An 18,349-nucleotide genomic window follows, 5' to 3' on the forward strand; every position below is an offset into this window, starting at 1 on the left:
GGCCCCCGAGTGTTTGTGTTGTGGTTTTGGGGGAGGGAGGCGGAGGGGAAAGTTTGTTTATTTTGTTTTTAGTTTCTGGGGTCCCCGGGCTTCGGGAAGGTGAAGCGAGCGATAGTGACACCCCTCGCCTTTCAGCGTCCCCGCGACGTCGCCTCCTCAGCTTGCGGAGAAGCGGGGACCGCGGTCACCGCTGGGCTCCTCAGCGGAACGACGCGCACTCGGAGCCGGCGCGGCTCAGTGGTGAGTGAGGATTGTGGGCCGCGCGGGCCTTCCTCTTCCTCGCAAGCCGCCGGCCGAGCGGGACGGCCCAGGGTGGGCGACTGAGGACGCCCTCGGGGGCGCGCGCCGCGGCCCGCTGAGGCGGAGCGTGTGCGTGTCCTCGCGTGAGCGCGCGCCACGGGAGCGAGCCGGGCGGGGTGGGTGGGTGGGGCGGGAGCGCGCAGGGCCAGGGTGGGCCGCGGCGGGCCTGGCAGCTCGCCTCGGGAGCTTTCTGGGATCGCGGTGTGTAGACTTGAAGCGGGGGAGGGGTGTGTGAGGGACGCTCGGTCACGTCGGTCGCGAGGGCCAGACCGGCGTCTTGCGCCGTCAGGTGTGAGCCAAGGAACGGCTTCCGGGTGGGCCAGCGAGGGCCGAGCGCTTCGCGTCGCCTGGGGCCTTCGAGACTGCGAGGCCCTTGGAGCTGAGTCTGCCTGGCGGTGGGGCGCGAGCATCCGGTGTCCCGGCGCGACTGGCGCGCAGGCTTGTGTGCAGGACCTGGTGGCAGGGTTCCACGGTCATCCCTCGAGAGCTGCGTGAGGGGCTATGGGCAGAGAGGCATTGCTCACTTTGGACAAGAAAACAAACGAGGGGCGGAGGGATGACAGGGTTGGAAATAGCCCTAGGGAGGGTTTGCCACCTTCTGCAGGTCCCGCACCCTTTAATTTTAAACTAACGGATTTCTTAGTTCATAATGGCCAAATATCTGATCCAGTGAACACCACCAAGTAACAGCAGCCATAAGTCTTGGGCACAGGTCACCTGTCTGAGACTTTTAGCTCCATGCTTTCTCATGTGTCTTTTGGCTGTTTTATTCTTTTGATTCAGTGAATAAAGAGTATCAACCAAAACTCCGTAAATAAAACATATTTTGTACATCCATAGCAGTTACACATAGCAGTAAGCAAAATCACATACCCTAAACTTTTTGTGAAGATTTAATACTGTGTTTCTCTTCGTTTGTGGGAGATGTCTTTAAAACTGTGTTTATGGTGGGTTGTAAATTCTCCTTAAAGAGCGTGAATGTGGATGGTGGACGATGTCTTGCACTTGTACAGCTTGAGGTATCGCTGTAGTAAGTGGGAGGGATATCAGTGTAGTTGTCCCTACAGGTAGGCACATTCACGAGTATCCAGAATTCAGATCAGTCTGGTTTGTCCCATTTGGATGCAGTGATGAGGCTTATGATGTCTGCCTGCGTTTTCTTGTTTTGTTTGGTATTTTTGAGACAAGGTTTCACTGGGTAGCTTTTGCTGGCCTGGGACAGTTTTGTAGACCAGACTGCCAAGGAAATCATAGAGATCCGCCTACCTCTGCCTTCTGTGTGCTGGATTAAAGAGGACCGGCTTAGTTCTATACTGTCTTTAAGAGATGTCCTAAACTTATTTGAGCAGTGTAGTTACTAATGGGACTTAGAGGAATAAGGAAACGGTCCACGCTGCATGTCTGTTAACCCATCATGCATGCTTAAAGTCAGAACAATACTATTGTTCAAATGTCAGCATTGGCTTTATGTTTGTTGTGTGCTTACAATGTGCCAGCCTCTCTATGTCACTTTTTAAATCCTTATCTCAAACCTATGGAGCAGAAAATTTTGTTACAGAGGTGAGGACAAGGGCTCCTGAGAGCTAGGTTTAATCTTTGGTCTATTTGGTTTCTTTTTTTTTAAATTTATTTATTTGTATTTTATGTACACTGGTATTTTGTCCGCATGTATGTCTGTGTTGAGGGTATCATATCCCCTGGAACAGGAATCACAGACAGTTATGAGTTGCCATTATGGGTGCTGGGAATCAAACTCAAGTCCTCTGTAAAAGCAGTCAAGGCTCTTAACCCTTGGTCTCTCCAGCCCCAGGTCTATTTGTTTTATTTTTGCCTCCTAAATTATGCAGAGGGAGAAAAGCAGCAGGAACACTGAGAAGCAGAGGGAGGTAGGCAATTGGTAATATTAGGTTGCCTGTGTACAGGTTAAGGATTTAAATGTTAAATTGAGACTATTCCTGTCTTATAATTAAGCACCTTAAAAAAATAATCCAACCTTGGATTTTTAATTGACATATTCATTGTATATAGTACTTTGCTCTGTTTTTTTTTTTTTTTTTTTTTTTGATTTTTTTATTTGATTTTTTTCCCTTATGTCTTGCTTTGTGGTCTTACTGGCCTCAGACTCATGATCCTCCTGTCTCAACTTACCCAGTGCAGGAATTACAGATCATTGCCACCATGCTTCAAAAGTCATTCCATCTCCCTCTCTCCCTTTTTGTGTTGTGTATGGTGTTTTGTTTTTAATATCTTTCTCTAGCCCAGGATGCCCTGGAGTTCACTGTGTTTCCCAGGCTGGTCTTGAACCCTTGGCCATGGTCCTGCCTTAGCCTCCTGAATGCTGGGATTACAGGTGTAAACCACCAAGCCCAGCTTCTGAAGACCTTTTCTTACTGTTTCTGTCCACTGATTCCTTATTACTGCTCAGATCTCTTAGAGCTCCTGTTCATTTTTGTAATTATCAATTTGTGATTCAGGGTCATGTCTGTTTTATTTGCCACATTGTGAGAGCCTGGCCAAGTGTTAGGCATACAGCAGAATCCCAGAAAATAGTTCTTGGTTATGTTATGAATTTGGCTTTTACTCTTATCATTATTATTTTTAAATTTCTTGTAGCCTTGTCTGCATACCTTCTCCTAGTAATGTCTGGGATTTGATGCCACTCTTTTTTTGTTTTGTTTTGTTCTTTTTTCCCCCCAAGAGTTTCTTGTATAGCCCTGGCTGTCCTGGAACTCACTCTGAGGACCAGGCTGATCTTGGACTCAGAGATCTGCCTGCCTCTGTTGCTTTAATCTGCTGGGATTAAAGACATATGCTTGGTACCACTCTTAAAAGAGCTTGACACATAAAGATAGATCTGAAATTACAATGTTGAGCTTGCTGAGTTGAATGAGCATTGCATCCTCGTTATTCAGGCTGGGTCAACATTGCACCTGTTACTCTTCCCTTGTCTCAGCTGCTCCTCTCTGCAGTGTGTTGCTTCTAGAGACCTCCAAGCAGCCTGCTTGCCCTTTGACATTTGCTGACTTTGACATTGACAACTGCTCTAGTGTTTCACCCCTACACGTTGCCCCTACACTAATCTTCCTGAAAAATTGCTTTATGTTTTATGCTCCTTCCCAAATCTATCACAAACACTTAGGTTGGAAATCCTCAATGGTGTTTGATTGCCTAAAGGGTTTAAGTGCTTTAGCCTGTTATTTACAGATCTCTGGACTAGTAGTGTCCAATAGAAACAGAAAGCAAACCACAAATGTAGACCACATATATAATTTAAATTTTTCTAGTAGCCACATTAAAAAATAAAAAGAAAGTCAAATTGATTTTTGTAACATTTTATTCACTTCAAAATATCCAAAAATCTTAGTATTTAAATATGTAATTACACACAAAAAAACTAGTACTGGGATATTTTAACAGCCTTTTCTGTGTTTAATGTTTGGAATCTAGAATGTATTTTTCACACTAATTACATTTCAGGTGCTCTGTAGCCATGTGTTGTTAGTGGCTACCTTATTGGACATAATAAATCTAAACTATGTGTTAAGCATAGTACTAGGTAATTCCAGCCACTGTCCTTTGCATATCCCCACCTAGAAACATCTTCATTATCCAAACATGCTAAATTTCCTTGCTGAGAAATACAAAGGAACCTGAGAGCTCTAATTTTTAATTCTTGTCATCTCTGGGATTGTGTGTATGTGTATGTATGTAGTATGTGCCCACAGAGGCCAAAAGAGAGCTCTGGAGCCCTGGGAGCTAGACATAGATGGTTGTGAACCATCCACATGAGTTCTGGGATCCAACTCTGAGAAGGCTATAAGTGCTCTTAATCTCTCAGCCATCTCTCCAGCCCCTTCTGTGGAAATTTTTAACATTATTGTTTTTCTTTTTTGAGATGAGGTTTCCTTTGTTGTCCAGGCTTCCCTGGAACACCTGGGCTCAAGTCATCCTCTTCGCTCAGCCTGCTAAATAGCTAAGACTACAGGTAACACACCACCATACCTGATTTAATGTCATTTCTTTCCATGTTATCTTTATAATGTAACTGTGTACAATCAGTTTGTGTTATAATCACAGGTGATAAGACACGAGAGTGCGCATGCTGTGTCAACATTCACATACTGTACATATATACCACATTTATACACAGTTCCCTCACAAAATAAAAAAGAGAACATTTTATATTTATATGTTACAGTTTTCAGGTTGATCAGAAATAAAGTTTGCGCGCGCGCGCGTGTGCGTGTGCGTGTGCGTGTGCGTGTGTGTGTGTGTGTGTGTGTGTGTGTGTGTGTGTGTGGTATGTCTTTAATCCCAGAACTCCTGAGGCAGAGGCAAGAGGATCTCTGCTTGGTTTACCTAGCAAGTTTCAGTCTAACCATAGCAACATAGTGAGACCCTGTCTGAAAATGAATGAATGATAGATAAAGTAGTAGTGGTTGTTGTTTGCATCCTGACATGGTGGTCTGTATCTATAATCCCAGCACTCTGCGGTATAGGCAGGAGGGTTACAAGTTGCTCTGGGCCATATAATGAGACCATGTCTCAACTCCCCACCCTCCTAAAAAAGATGTTTAACTTTTATGAGACTTGGTTCCCTTGTGATTTGTAAACTGGCTGTAAAAGCAGCTTCAGAGGCAGAGTTCCAGAGAAGTTTCATTAGTATTGGCATCCTGCACATGTCCATCCAGAGCCACAGCCAAGATACAAAGTCTGAACCAGAAGTCATGGGTTTGTTTGTAGTTCTGATACTTGCTTGAGTGCCAGCTGGGTTCTGGGCACAAAAATGACAGAGTTCAAAAATTAGGTTGAAAAAAGGTTAACAAGTCTTTTAGAAGCCATTCTCACAGAGGTGAAATGATACATTCTTCCTAGGGAGATTTCATTTCTTGCTGTTCCTCTTTACTTTCTTAACTCATTTATACCTAAGGATATATCATACCATGTCTTTTCATCTGTCTGTTTTATATTGTAAGCTTTAAATTAAAAATAAAAAGCTTATTGTGTGTTCATGAGTATGCCTTTGCCATAGCATTCAAATGGAGGTAGAGGACAACCTTATAGAGTCAGTTCTTTCCTTCCACCTTTATGTAGGTTCCAGGGATTGCTCTCAGGTTGTCCATGCTTGTGCAGCAAGCACTTTTACTTACTGTCCCATCATTCCAGCCTATAAACTAAGCTTCTGAAGACCAAGACTGTTTTTCTCTACATTTCCAAGTCCACATTGCACTGTGCCTGCCATAGTGTAGGCATTCAGAGATCTAGAGAATGCCCTAAACAGATTACTTAGTTTAGGGGCTGGATGTAGCTTAGTAGGTATGGTGCTTGCCTAGCATATACAAAACCCTGGGTTTGATTCTTAGCAGTTCCTTGAACCAGGTGTGGGGTCTGGAGAGATGGCATGATGGTTAAGAGCACTGGTTGTGCTTGTAGAGGATCTGAGTTCAATTTTCAGCAACCACATGTTGGCTCATAGCTGTGTGTAACTCCTTTTTCATAGGCTCAAGCATGGCCTTCTTGTCTCTGCAGGCAGTGCATACATATGTCCAAACCCACATAGGCATACATAAAAATTAAAACAATTAAAAGCCATGTGTGGTAGTTTATGCTCGTAACCCCAGCACTCAAAAGTGAAGGCAGTAAGATAAGTTCAAGGTCATTCTCAGCTATGTAGTAAGTTTAAGATTAGCCTAGGAAACATGGAGACCCTATTTCAAAAACAAAACCAATAACCAATTACTTAGTTTTATAGTACCCTTATTTTTTTTTTTTTTTTTTGCACCAGCTAGAGAATTTTGTGCCAGTGAGAACTAGGCAGTTGTAGTGAGAATAATCTTTTAAAACTACAGATCTATTCTGTATGTGTTTTACCACATTTACTAGAAAACATTTACTTAGAAAAACAAGTATAGTCAGGAGTAGAAGTGCATGCTTGCGTGACAAAACTTTCCTGGGGAAATGCTACACACATATCTACTCACCCCAGATAAAGATCCCACCATAGACCAAAGTATGGATACTACCCAAATCCAACTTGGTGAACCAATGAATTTTACTGGGTTTATAGGAGTAGGAATGACTCAACAATATCTGCAGCACAAAGACTCACCCTAGCATGGGTGGCAGCTCACAAAAGCTGGAAAACTTGGAGCACACTGTACAACCTGCAGGCACTTGTAGAGATTGGAGAGTGTCCTTTCTGAATAACTCTGGTCTGAACCTCTTCCAGACAGTTCAGCTGGTTTCTACTGCTTCCATGCAACCGGGGGGACTTACCACAGTGTTTTGCTTTTTTGTTGTTGTTTTCTTTATTTTTTTACATTTTAATTAATTACATTTATCCCTTTTTTTTGGTATTGATACATGTGGAAATCGGAGGACAACTTGCAGGAGTTGGTTTCTTTTCTTCCAACATGTTGGTTCCAGAGATGGAACTCAGGTTGTGAGGTTTGGTGGCCTTCACCTGTTGAGGCATTTCTAACTCCTCTTTGTTTTTGAGGAGGGTGACTACATAGCCCAGGCCAGCTTCAAACTGGTAACCTTCCTGCTTTCACCTTTCAAGTGCTGGGAAATTGGGCATGTGCCACCACACCCAGATCCCAGATTCTCTTATTGTTATTATTATTAAATAAATTTTAAAGATTTATGTGTATGAATGTTTTGCCTTCATGTATGTTTATGCTCCCTGTATGTTCCTGGTGCTTACGGAGGTGAGCTGAAGGCATCAGACCTCCAGAAACTGAAATTACAGATGCATTGTACCATGAGGCACCATGTGGGTGCTGGGAACTGAACCTAAGTCCTTTGCAAAAGCAACAAGTGCTTTTAACCACTGAACCAGCCCCTTTATTAATTCTTTAATGCTATGATCAAACCCAGCATGTTATACCTGCAAAACAAGCATCTACCACTAATGTCTATCCCAGTCAACCTTTACCTTAGGGGGAAAAAAAAAAGTATTTGGCCAGGCAGTGGTGGTGCACACCTTTAACTCAAGAGGTAAAGGCAGATGGATCTCTGAGAGGTCAGACTGGTATACAGAGTGAGATCCAGGACAGCCAAAGCTACATAGAGAAATCCTGTCTCAAAAATCCAATAACATATATGTTATTTTTAGTTACATATGTGTATGTATGTGGGAGCCCATAGAGGCCAGAAGGGGTGTTAGATCCTTTGTAGCTGGAGTTATAGGCAATTGTGACCCGCTTGGTGTGGATGCTGGAACCTTAGCTCAGGTCCTCCATAGAAGCCCCAAGTGCTAACTGCTGATCCATTTCTCTAGCCCCCTTCCCCATATTAGAATGCTTATAAAGACACTCTTAAGTCCTCTTCAGGGAAGATAATCATAACAAGTCAGAATGGTCCTTGTCTCTTCTGGTTAATGCACTTGTTTGAGTAGAGTAGGCTGTCAGGTGGAATTAGAAAGTGGTGACTCTGTAGGAGCTGTGCTACAGAAGTGACCTCTGGGTGTGTGAGTGCTGATGCCATCTCTGAAGGGCTGGACACTGTGGAAACAGTGGAATGTTAAACAGGAAGGACCACTCAGAAGGGCCTCTGGGCACGTCTTAGAGAAGATGCTTCTTGCAGATTGAAGGTCTTTGCATATCGCCTACATCTCACAAGCTAGTGTTAGTCTGGTTGATTCCCAAGTTAGTTCACTTTCCTTCAATTACTCCTTAATTACTCCTTTTTAATTTCAACAGCTCCCCCCTCCCCATCCTCTTCTGTGGTCAGCTTTAAATTACTGTAACAAATTGCCTCAGCCATAGTCAAAGATTGGAGATAAGTCAACTTTAAAAAAAAAAAAAAGAAGAAGAAAGAAAAAGAATAATGAAAGGTTTGGATTTTGTACTTACCTAAGATGTATAAGTTCTGGGTTAGTTTTAGAGTATTAAAGGAAAATAAAATGTTTGTTTTATCGGTTTTGGTCCATGATCAGTTAGCTTGATGCTTTTGGCCTGAGACAAAGCTGCACATTGTGGAGGGAGCATATGGTAGAAGAAGCCTTCACCAAATGAGGGCTGAGAGTAGCAAGTAGAGGAAGAAGAGGGGCAGGGCCATAGCATACCTACCCTTTCAGGGCACATTCCCCATGACCTAACTTACTTCCATACCTATTAATAGTGTTGTGGGTTAGGGACAGCCCCCAAGAAGTCCAATCTTCAGTCCCTTCAGACTGCCTTACTCTCCTGCTTAAGTACCACTCCCTCCACGACCACACCATCTTTTGCTTCTTTTGCTCTAGAATCACTATTTTTTTTTTTTTAAGGAGCAACCATGGTATGGGATGTGGTACACATGTGTAATCTCAGCATTGGGGGATAACAATTACTTTCAGAATGGTAGTTGACTAAGTGCTTTTGAGTGTTCAAAAGATGCTAGTGGCTGACATTAATGTAAATAACTATGTGGTTTGTGTACTCATTGACTTGGACTGAAAAGGACTGAAGAGATACTAGGTAAGGAGAGTACTAACACTGAGTGTAGTTTATTCTGTAACACTGTTCTGGAGTATCTTTATTTTTTAAAAAATATACGTAATGTGGGAACTTAAAAATTAGAAGTGGAGCTAAAGAGATGGCTCAATAGCTAAAGTGCTTGCTGTGCAACCATGAGGACCTGAGTTCAGATCACCAGCACCCATGTAGGAACATGCCTGATAGCATGCTCCTTTAACCCAGAACTGGGACAAGGAAACAGGAGGATCCCAGGGCCTCACTGCCAGCCAATCTAACCAGAAGAGTGAACAAAAATTGAGAGACCTTATCACAAAATAAGATGGCATGTGATAGAGGAGGGTACCCATAGTTGGCCTTTGGCCTCCATGTGCATGGGCACCCTTTACATGTGCACATATATACGTGTGCTGCTATCATGCAATATAGAAAGTGACCTGGCTATCTAACATCCACAGTAGATGAAGAGAAATGTCTAAAGCAGCTGCGAGGCACAGGGTTCTCATCTGGAGGAAGAAATCCAAGTAAGAAATGAGATGGCTGTTCTGGAAGAACCTCCTTTCTCCTGTACAGATCTTGTTGATATCCTTCTCATGAGATGTTTTACCCAGGGGTATATATCTCTGTTGAATTTCTAAATATAGTCTCTGGTTAGATGAACATGGACTACACACTTTAAAGTAAATACTCTTTCACCACCTATACTTTCGTGTTTCACTCCAAAAGTTTTGTATTGTTACAGCAATATGCTTAACATTTATGATGTTTGTGTTTTGGCTCAGTCCCCTTAAAAACAAACAAACAAACAAACACACACAAAAACAGTGCACTCATTATTACACTTAAACAGTGTGGGGAGCTGACAACTACAAGTTGCCACAGAGAGGAGGTCTGTGTGTATTCTGGGCTCCTAATACATGGCTGACTGGCCATGGGGAAATGTTACTTGTAAAACACACACACACTCTCCTCTCTCGTTCTCTCTTTCTCTCTCCCCAACCCCAAACACAGTGAAAGGCTCTTTGTAGGACTAACAGAAACAAAACAAGAATGAAAATGTGAAAGACATCACATTTCAAACTAGTGAGGGCTGGTTTGAAATGTTTAAACAGGGGACCCTGCATGGCTTGTGACTCTGCCTCAGCACTTTGTGCCAGCAGGGCCTGCTCTGATGCTGTGTTTGCTTTGGAAACTGATGTGTTCAGCTTATTTACTGCATTGAGGAATGTGGATGGCACTTTTGTGTTTGCCTTTAACCTTTTTCCCATCCTTGAGTCTAAAGACTCATTCAGATTGCTTCCCAGGAAGCTAACTCCAGAGGCTAGATTGCATTCTCTGCCTTACTCAACCAACTGGTTGACACTCTCGTAGGTCCCCTCACTGATCACTAATCTTCTCAGTACCTGAATCCTAAAATCTGGCGATACTGATCTTGAAATGTGTCCTGTTCTTTAGTCCTTTCTCCTGTGGCTTTAGGTGCTTTTTGTGTTTGTTTTGCTTTGTTTTTTGAAACTGGGTTTCACTGTATTGACAAGGTTTGCTTTGTACTTCAGGTTTTCCTGCCTCATCCTCAAAGGTGACTAGGATTCCCTTGTGTGCACTGCCACATTCTATCAGCTAGCACCCTTTGTTTCTGTTTTCAAGCCATCATCCTCAGGCTGTGTCTAGATTATTCAAGTAGCTGTTTGCCTGTTGTCCATTCCTGTTTGCTCAGAAAACATTTCCTACCCACTGTTTTCTTTTCTCTCATTGAAAACTGTGTACCTTTTCATTCTAGGAAATCAACACCTATCTGAGCCAGATGCCTTTACTTTTCCAAATATACCAACTCTGATTCCCTGCTTTTCCATCCTTGACTTCTCTGGTACAGTCTTTGCTCCATTTTCCATATGATTTTTCCCTGTTTTGACTCTTTCTTTTGATGGCTTGATTTATGTAAAATATTCTCTCTGCATCTGGCTGCCAGTGTCCTTTTTTTTTCCTTACTCTCAAGTTTTCCTGGACTGGAGAAATGAAGGCTCAGTGGATAATGTGCATGAGGATCTGAATTCAGCTGTGAAGTACATGTCTGTAGCTGCAGGACTGAGCAGTCAGAGACAGGCAGGTCATGGACCTAATGAGCCAAGCAATCTAGCAGAAACAGCAAACTCTAGGTTCAATGAGAGAGCCTGTCTTAAAAAAAGAACAGTAGCGAGCAATGGAGAAAGATAGCAAGGATCAATCTCTGGCCTCTACATATGCACATATGGACTAGTGTAAACATGCACACATATACACAAAGATTTTTTTTCTTTCTTAAAATATTTCTTTGCTTTTTTGAGACAGGGTTTCTCTACATAGCTCTGGCTATCCTTGAACTTGCTCTATAGACCAGGCTGGTCTTGAAATCAGAGATCCACCTGCCTCTACCTCCTGAGTGCTGGGGTTAAAGCCATATACTCCTACCTCCTGGCTTGAAATATTAATCAAAGGCCTTCTTCATTTTGAATCTGGAGTCACTTTTTTATTTTTTTATTTTTTGCAAAATAATAGGTGCAGTTTATTATTACATATATGTGCAAAAGAAAAAATACAATTTTATAAGATAATATAAAGTAATAGATATTATATGTTGTGATCACTATTAGAGGTTACATTAGACCTGTATATAAAGAGCATAATTGATGTCAAGATGAAAAGACAGGGGGCTCTGCAAAGAATAGTGAAAAAAGAAATGAGCATGTGACAAAAACAAAGTTTTGCTCAGAATTGAGTATTTGAATTCTAATTTTTTTCCTATGGTATTGAGAATTGAACCCAAGGTTTATCACAGCAAGGACTCTATGCTGAATTGTATCCAGAGACTTTTAAAAAGTCGCTCTCTCTCTCTCTCTCTCTCTCTCTCTCTCTCTCTCTCTCTCTCTGTGTGTGTGTGTGTGTGTGTGTGTGTGTGTGTGTGTGTGTGTGTGTGTGTATACATTGAATGCAGTGTCTGGTGGAGACCAGAAGATGGTGTTGTAAGCTGCCCCAGGTGAACACTTAAAACCAGACTTGGTTCTCTGCAAGAGTATTATGGGCTCTTAACTGCTGAGCCATTTTTCTAGCTTTTTTGTTTGTTTCTAAAGTGATAAAATTAGAGTATAATGAACTAGGGAAACTATTCATTTCATTTATTAATTCTAGTGACATTTTTACATAATATATATTTAAAAGCTATATTTTAATGTGTATTTGTGAATGCCTGCATGTATGTCTGTGTGCCTGATACAGGGTTACAGAAGGTTGTGAGCTGTGCCATGTGGGTTTTGGGAATCAAACATGGGCTGTCTAGAGGAGTAACCCTGTGCATTTAATCATGAAGTAATTTCCCCAGCTCCTACAGGTTTTATACTTATAAATATGAATATTGGGCTAGCAAGATGGTAGGTAAAGGCACCCATCAAGCCTGATGATCTCAAGAAGTCTCTGAATCACACGATGGAAGGAGAGGATCAAATCCCATAGTTTGCCCTCCACACAGGGACGCAATATAATAAATGTAATAAAATTTTTAAAAATATAAATATATCATTTATAAAGGAAGATGGTTTTATTTTCTATTTTTTCAAGTCTGGTGAAGAGCATTTAGTCTTGTACTACCAAATCCTTTATTAGGTCACAACTTACTCATCCACTCATTCATTTTTAAGAAATAATCTCATATGCAGCCCAGGCTGGCCTTGAATCCACTCTGTAGCCAGGGCTGGCCTTGAGGTTTTCCTGCCTGACTTCCCTCTGCCACCACTGCCTGATTGCTAGGAGTAAGGCCACTATACCCCATAGAATTAATTAACCCCTCCCTCCTCAAGTCATTCCCTCTGTCTCTTTCTCTAACGCTCTTTTACTCTTTCTCTATTTTCTTAGGTTTTTGGGAGACTCCCCAGCAAGACCATCTTTGACATGGTGATTTCTTTGTGGGAATGTTTTGGTACCAAATTTAGATTATCTAGCATTTATAGTAATGTTCAGCTTCTCCATCTTCAGTGAGCCTTGTTATTTCTCTGTTTTAGTTAAGTTGTCAAGTTCATTGGTATGACACTGTTTATAATATTCTCTTACAAGTCTTCTTTTTTTTGAGGTTTATTTTATATATAATTGTGTGTGATTTTGTGCATTTGAGTACAGGTACTCACATAGTCTAGAAAAGAACATCAGATCCCTTGGAGCTAGACGTTACAGGCAGTTGTGAACCACCCAACCTGACTGCTAGAAACTGAACTCAGATCCTCTGTAAATCCAGTACACAGTCTTAACTGCAGAGCCATCTCTCTAGACCTTCTTACCAGTTTTTTAATATATCAGTACAATTTGTACAGGCATGGCACCCTTTATTCTTATTTTGGTAATTTACATTTCTGTATGTTTGCCTTTGTTTAACTAGGTGTGCATTAATTTTATTGCTCTTCACAAATAACCTAATTTTGTTTTCATTGATTTAATTTATTAAATGTTTATTTAGTTAGTTTTGGATTTTGTGAAACAGGTTCTTATTTATAGTCCAGATGAGCCTTGAACTCAGCTGTCTAATGTCTCTACATCTGGAGGTGCACCATCACACTTGGTTAAATTTTTTATCTGACCAAAGGTTTAATAGGAAAATGTACATGACCTGAGTTTTATGTCATAGTAAAACAGATGCACTGAGGAGAGGACATGTGGAAGCAATTGATGTTTCTGCTGAATACAGCCATTTATAGTCTCATTCCAAGATCCAGTGTGCTGTTTCCTCATTCCATTCCAGTAGTATTCTGTTGCCCATAGCTGTCATCTCCATGCAGTCATATACCAGAGTTCATAAAGAACAGATCTCTACAATACTCATTGAGTATGTCTGCCATTTAATTTCAATGATATTTTTTTTGTCATCACTTAATCTTATTTGTACTGGGAATTGAACCTAGAGTTGTACATGCTAGGCAAGTACTCTAAGTTAGATTTCCAGCCTTTTATATTTTATTAAGATTTGTTATTTCTAGGTGGTGGTAGCCAGGTCTTCCCACTCAAATACATTAATGTTTGACAGTCATGCTGTATGTAGCTTTTCTTAATAAACTGGGTGGACTATAAATAGTCTCATGTCAGTTGAGGTCAGATTATGCTGCTAGTCAAATTCACATTGAGTTTTGCCAACAAGGAATGTACAGAAAACTTTTGGCTTCCATAGTTTTTAGATTTGGGGATTGTGAATATAAGGGAGATTATGTGGACTGTGTTTACCTTCTTAGTTCTCATGTTTGATTACTTTTGTCATCTTCAGAAAGTGAAGCCTGCATCTCTTTTTTTCTTTAACAGAATATGAGACTAAATCTGTTCTGTACAGTTCAGTTAGTAGGAATTAGGATACCTCTCCAAAAAGCTTGAAACCTTAGGCAGCTGTGACACCTTCCCAGCTCCATTCTGTGCATGGCTGACTTAAGCAAGGACTTCTGGTTCACTCTTCTACATACTCCTTTTAGAGGTGCTTTGCAGTAATACATAGTAGGAAACAAAGATTTTAAACACTCATGCATCACTTAGTACATTTTCTTTCTCCAGCAGGAGCAACAGAATTTCTCTGAATTTACCTTTCATATCGTCAGTCCATGTAGTAGCTTAAAAATACATCTTTGTAGGCTCTGAGTATAGCTTTCTGTTCTGGTGCTCACTTAGCATGTGAAAGGCCCTTGATTAACTGTAGCATTGTAAATAAACAAATGTTTATAAAAGAAATTCACACAGGGGTAAAATTTTAAGTAGTGTAGAAGTATAATAAAAATTGCATAGTTTTTTGTTTGTTTTTCAAGACAGGGTTTCTCTGTGTAGTCCTGGCTGTCCTGGAACTCAGAGATCTGCCTGCTTCTGCCTCCGGAGTGCTGAGAGTAAAGGCATGTGTCACCATGCCTGACTTCATCCCGTTCATTTTTGACCACTTGTTTTGTAGCAGTTTGAACCTTTTTTTTTTTTTTAAACCAATTCTTCTTTTGTTCAGACTTTGTATGGGACAGTTTGAGGCCAAAAAAAAAAAAAAAACTTAAAAAAAAAGATTTATTTATCTTATGTGTATAACTGTTTTGCTTGCATGTATGTACATGTATACCATGTGTATGTCTAGTATCTGTGGGGGTCAAAACAGTATATAAGGTCTCCTGGGATTGAAGTTACAGATGATTGGTGCTGAGAACCAAACCTGGGTCCACTGCATTAGCAACAAATTTCTTAATTGTTGGGCCAGTTCTTTAGCCTCCAAGAAAGTTTTTAATTTATTTATGTATGTATTTATTTATGTATAGACAGTGTTTCTCTGGATATCTCTGACCATCCTGGAACTCACTCAGTAGACCAGGCTGGCCTTGAACTCACAGAGATCCACCTGCCTCTGCCTCCTGAGTGATGGGATCAAAGGGATCCACCTGAACACATATTTTTGGTGCTGTAGAATCCAGGAACTTATTACATGCCTAAACATGTGCTCTACAACTGAGCTACACCCTCAGCTAAAATTAACTTAGGAGAAATAAAACTATGAAGTGAGACTAACATAGGTACAATATACTGTCTCCTTTCTACTGTTCTGTCACATACCTAAGGGCTGGTTCTTTTTTTTTTTTTAAAGTTTTATTTATTTATGTATATGAGTGCTTCATCTGCATGTATGCCTTTATGCCAGAAGAGGGCATCAGATCCCACTATAGATGGTTGTGAACCACTATGCTGCTGGGAATTGAACTCAGGACCTCTGGAAGAGCAGCAGCAAGTTCTCTTAACCACTGAACCATCTCTCCAGCCCAGGGCTGGTTCTTGAAAAAGAAAAGGTGCATAGTGCTTGGCTGCGATCTCTGCACACTTGGATAGAGGCACTGTGTAGTAGAGTTCCAGGCTTGTCTGAACTATTACAAGACTTCCCTTTAGGAAAATGACTTAAGATTGTCAGAACATGATGAAAGAGAACATGGTGAGACTGAAGGCCAGAGAGGCGGGAAGAGACAATAAAGACCTCCTATTAAGTCTACCTCTTAAAAATTTTAAATTACACATTATCATTATTATTATTATTTGTGGAGGCATGCTAAGGTTAAATGTTATTTAACACTTTGATTTTTAGCCAACAGTATGTTACATTTGTTGGGCTACTGGAAATTTTTGTTACTTTTATTTTATACAATAGGCATTGAATACTAAAAACACTTCATTTGTACATTATACATATTTTTATCATTGACATATTGCCCATGACTATTCCTGTTCTGCTAACATGACCATGGTTAAGATATTGGTGATTGTTCTGGCTAGAACTCAGAGATCTTCCTGCCTCTGCTTCCCCAGTGGTGAGATTAAAGATGTGTGCTGCCACCACTCAACTGGCCCATACTATATTAATGTTATAGCTTTGTTCAACATTAAATCTAAATTTCTTAAAATAACATGTTATTTAATATTAAGACATTGAAGATCATATTTGTACCCATCTGCTAGCCTCATTTCTTGCTGTCTGCTGTAACTCGCCCCTCTATGTCTGTAAGAGCTGAATGAGATGGAAAGGATGCCTCTAAGAGTCAGTAGTACAAGATTCCAAAACTTGTAGTTCCCTGGTATTCTTCCCCTTTATGCAAATTATCTCCTTGTATGCATCTTTTCCTAATGTGGTCAGTTTGTCTTTCAGGATCCAGTTTAGACTCAGCTGTTGTATGAAATCTTCTCTGACAACATATGCATGCATGAGTTTTGTACCTCTGAGGGCCTCTTGCCTAATTTTCTTATGATATCCTTGTCTTTTGTCCTGTGTCTAGTTCCTGACACTGTGTTATTCATCACTCAGTTTTGGAGACTTGAGAATTGAGATGTGCTCCTATGATGTAGCTCGGGTTGGCCTGGAACCCACATCGATACTGCCTCAGGCTTTCTAGTGTTGGGATTGATTACAGGAGTGTGCAGCCATGCTCACTTTTCAGAACTTAGGGTGAAGGACAGGAGAGATGGATGGCTCAGCAGTTCTCTTCCAGACAACCTGGATTTCATTCCCAGCACTCACATAGTGGCTCACAACTGTAACTCTTGTTTCAGGGTGTGTGGTGCCTTCTTCTGCCTCCACAGGTATCAGGCATGCACATAGTACACAGATGTACATGCAGGCAGAACATCCATATACATAAAATAATAAACTAGGATAAATGTTAGGCTAGGATAGTTCTAAGTGCCTGGGTACCTGATCCTCCTTCAGTGCCTGAATTCTGTTTTGCACATACTGTTTCCCTACAATAACTTTTGAGTCTCAATTCCAGGGTACCGTGTTGTGGCACGAATAATAAAAACCCAGAGACAGATATTGGGGTTCAAGTTGAAGATCAGAAAAGCAAAGTGGTCTACAGTACAGTGTACAGTGTACATCTGGAAGTACAGATACCTTGGCTTGGTGTTCAAATTACATTACCCAAGTGCTCAACCTGGCTTTATTTCATTATACTTTGTGACCTGCAACCATTATTAAACATTTTTGAGCTTCAGTTCCCATAGATATAAAATGGGGCTAATAATTGTGGTTCCCTCTTTATAAGGTTATTGTGAGAACTAAATGAGACAGGACCTCTGAAATGCTTAGCCCTCTCTCAACACACAGATGGCCCTCAATAAGCGCTGCATATTAATTATATTTGTTGCCACTAGACTTTGTATAAGACTTGCTTTTATTTATCTCTGAAAGTTAATCCTTCACCCAGAGTCTGGCAGGGAATAGACTGATGAATAAATTACCAGTTGTCCTCAAAACTCTCCCTGTCCTGTTTCACTTTCTTGGTGGTACCATTCTTCTCTTCAGTGCCATCCTTGACTTTTCTTATTCAAAACAAAAATTTTCTGTTTATCATAAACCAAGCACTGTGCAAGGACTTGACTCTGTAAAGAGAAACATATATTCTCTACCCCTGGAGCTTGCAGTAGAATGGGGAAAATAATTTAAAAAGAAAGTGGGAATAATCCTGACTCTACTGCTATGTATATTTGTACATTTTCAAACTAAGGTTTAAGTAAATAGTTAGAAAATATGTATATTGTGAAGAAAATAAATGAAGCCTTGTTTGAAGCTAGCAGGGAGCCACATCAGAGAGTGGCCAGGGAAACCCTGGAGCTTACCTTTAAGCTGAGACTGGAAATTGAGAAGCAACAGCCATAGGAGAGGGTATTTCTGATAGAGGAAGTAGCAAGTGCCATGCTATGGGAGAGAGCCTTGGCTGAATCAAAATGCAATGTTGTGTGGCTCTTGGAAGAAAAGAATGGAGAATTGTTTCTGAAGAACAGGTAAGTGGCATCTGTGCCCCTCAAGACCTGGAAAACAAGAGAAAGGGCAAGGGAAAGACAAGAGATTGGGTGATTCGGTTCCAGGATGCTGGAAGATTTCTTCTTTCTTTTAGTCTTGGGAATGGAAGCCATGTTAAGAACTTGGTGTATGTACTACAAAACTATACCCCATTCTGTTGAAGAATTTTAAGAGTAATCCAGTCTCTAGTTTTTATAAGTATGTATCCAAAAGACTGGGGGGATAAAGGTGGAAATAAGTGGCTAGTGAGAACCATTAGGGTAGGTTGGGGGAAGAAATGATAATA

The 18,349-nt window shown here is 41.0% G+C and overlaps 1 protein-coding gene across 2 annotated transcripts in view; it reads left to right on the plus strand.

Annotated features, from left to right (window-relative positions):
* Tnrc6b (trinucleotide repeat containing adaptor 6B) overlaps positions 1–18,349 on the plus strand; it is a 213,842-nt gene continuing 195,493 nt past the window's right edge. Inside the window, exon 1 of one of the 2 annotated variants that reach the window (XM_051189425.1) lies at positions 1–240. The gene's annotated coding sequence lies outside the window, so the exon portion shown is untranslated. The remainder of the gene's footprint in view (positions 241–18,349) is intronic. The other variant, XM_051189418.1, reaches the window with a different exon arrangement.

The sequence above is a fragment of the Phodopus roborovskii genome, unplaced genomic scaffold, assembly GCF_943737965.1.
Source record: "Phodopus roborovskii unplaced genomic scaffold, PHOROB, whole genome shotgun sequence".
NCBI classification, from domain to species: domain Eukaryota; kingdom Metazoa; phylum Chordata; class Mammalia; order Rodentia; family Cricetidae; genus Phodopus; species Phodopus roborovskii.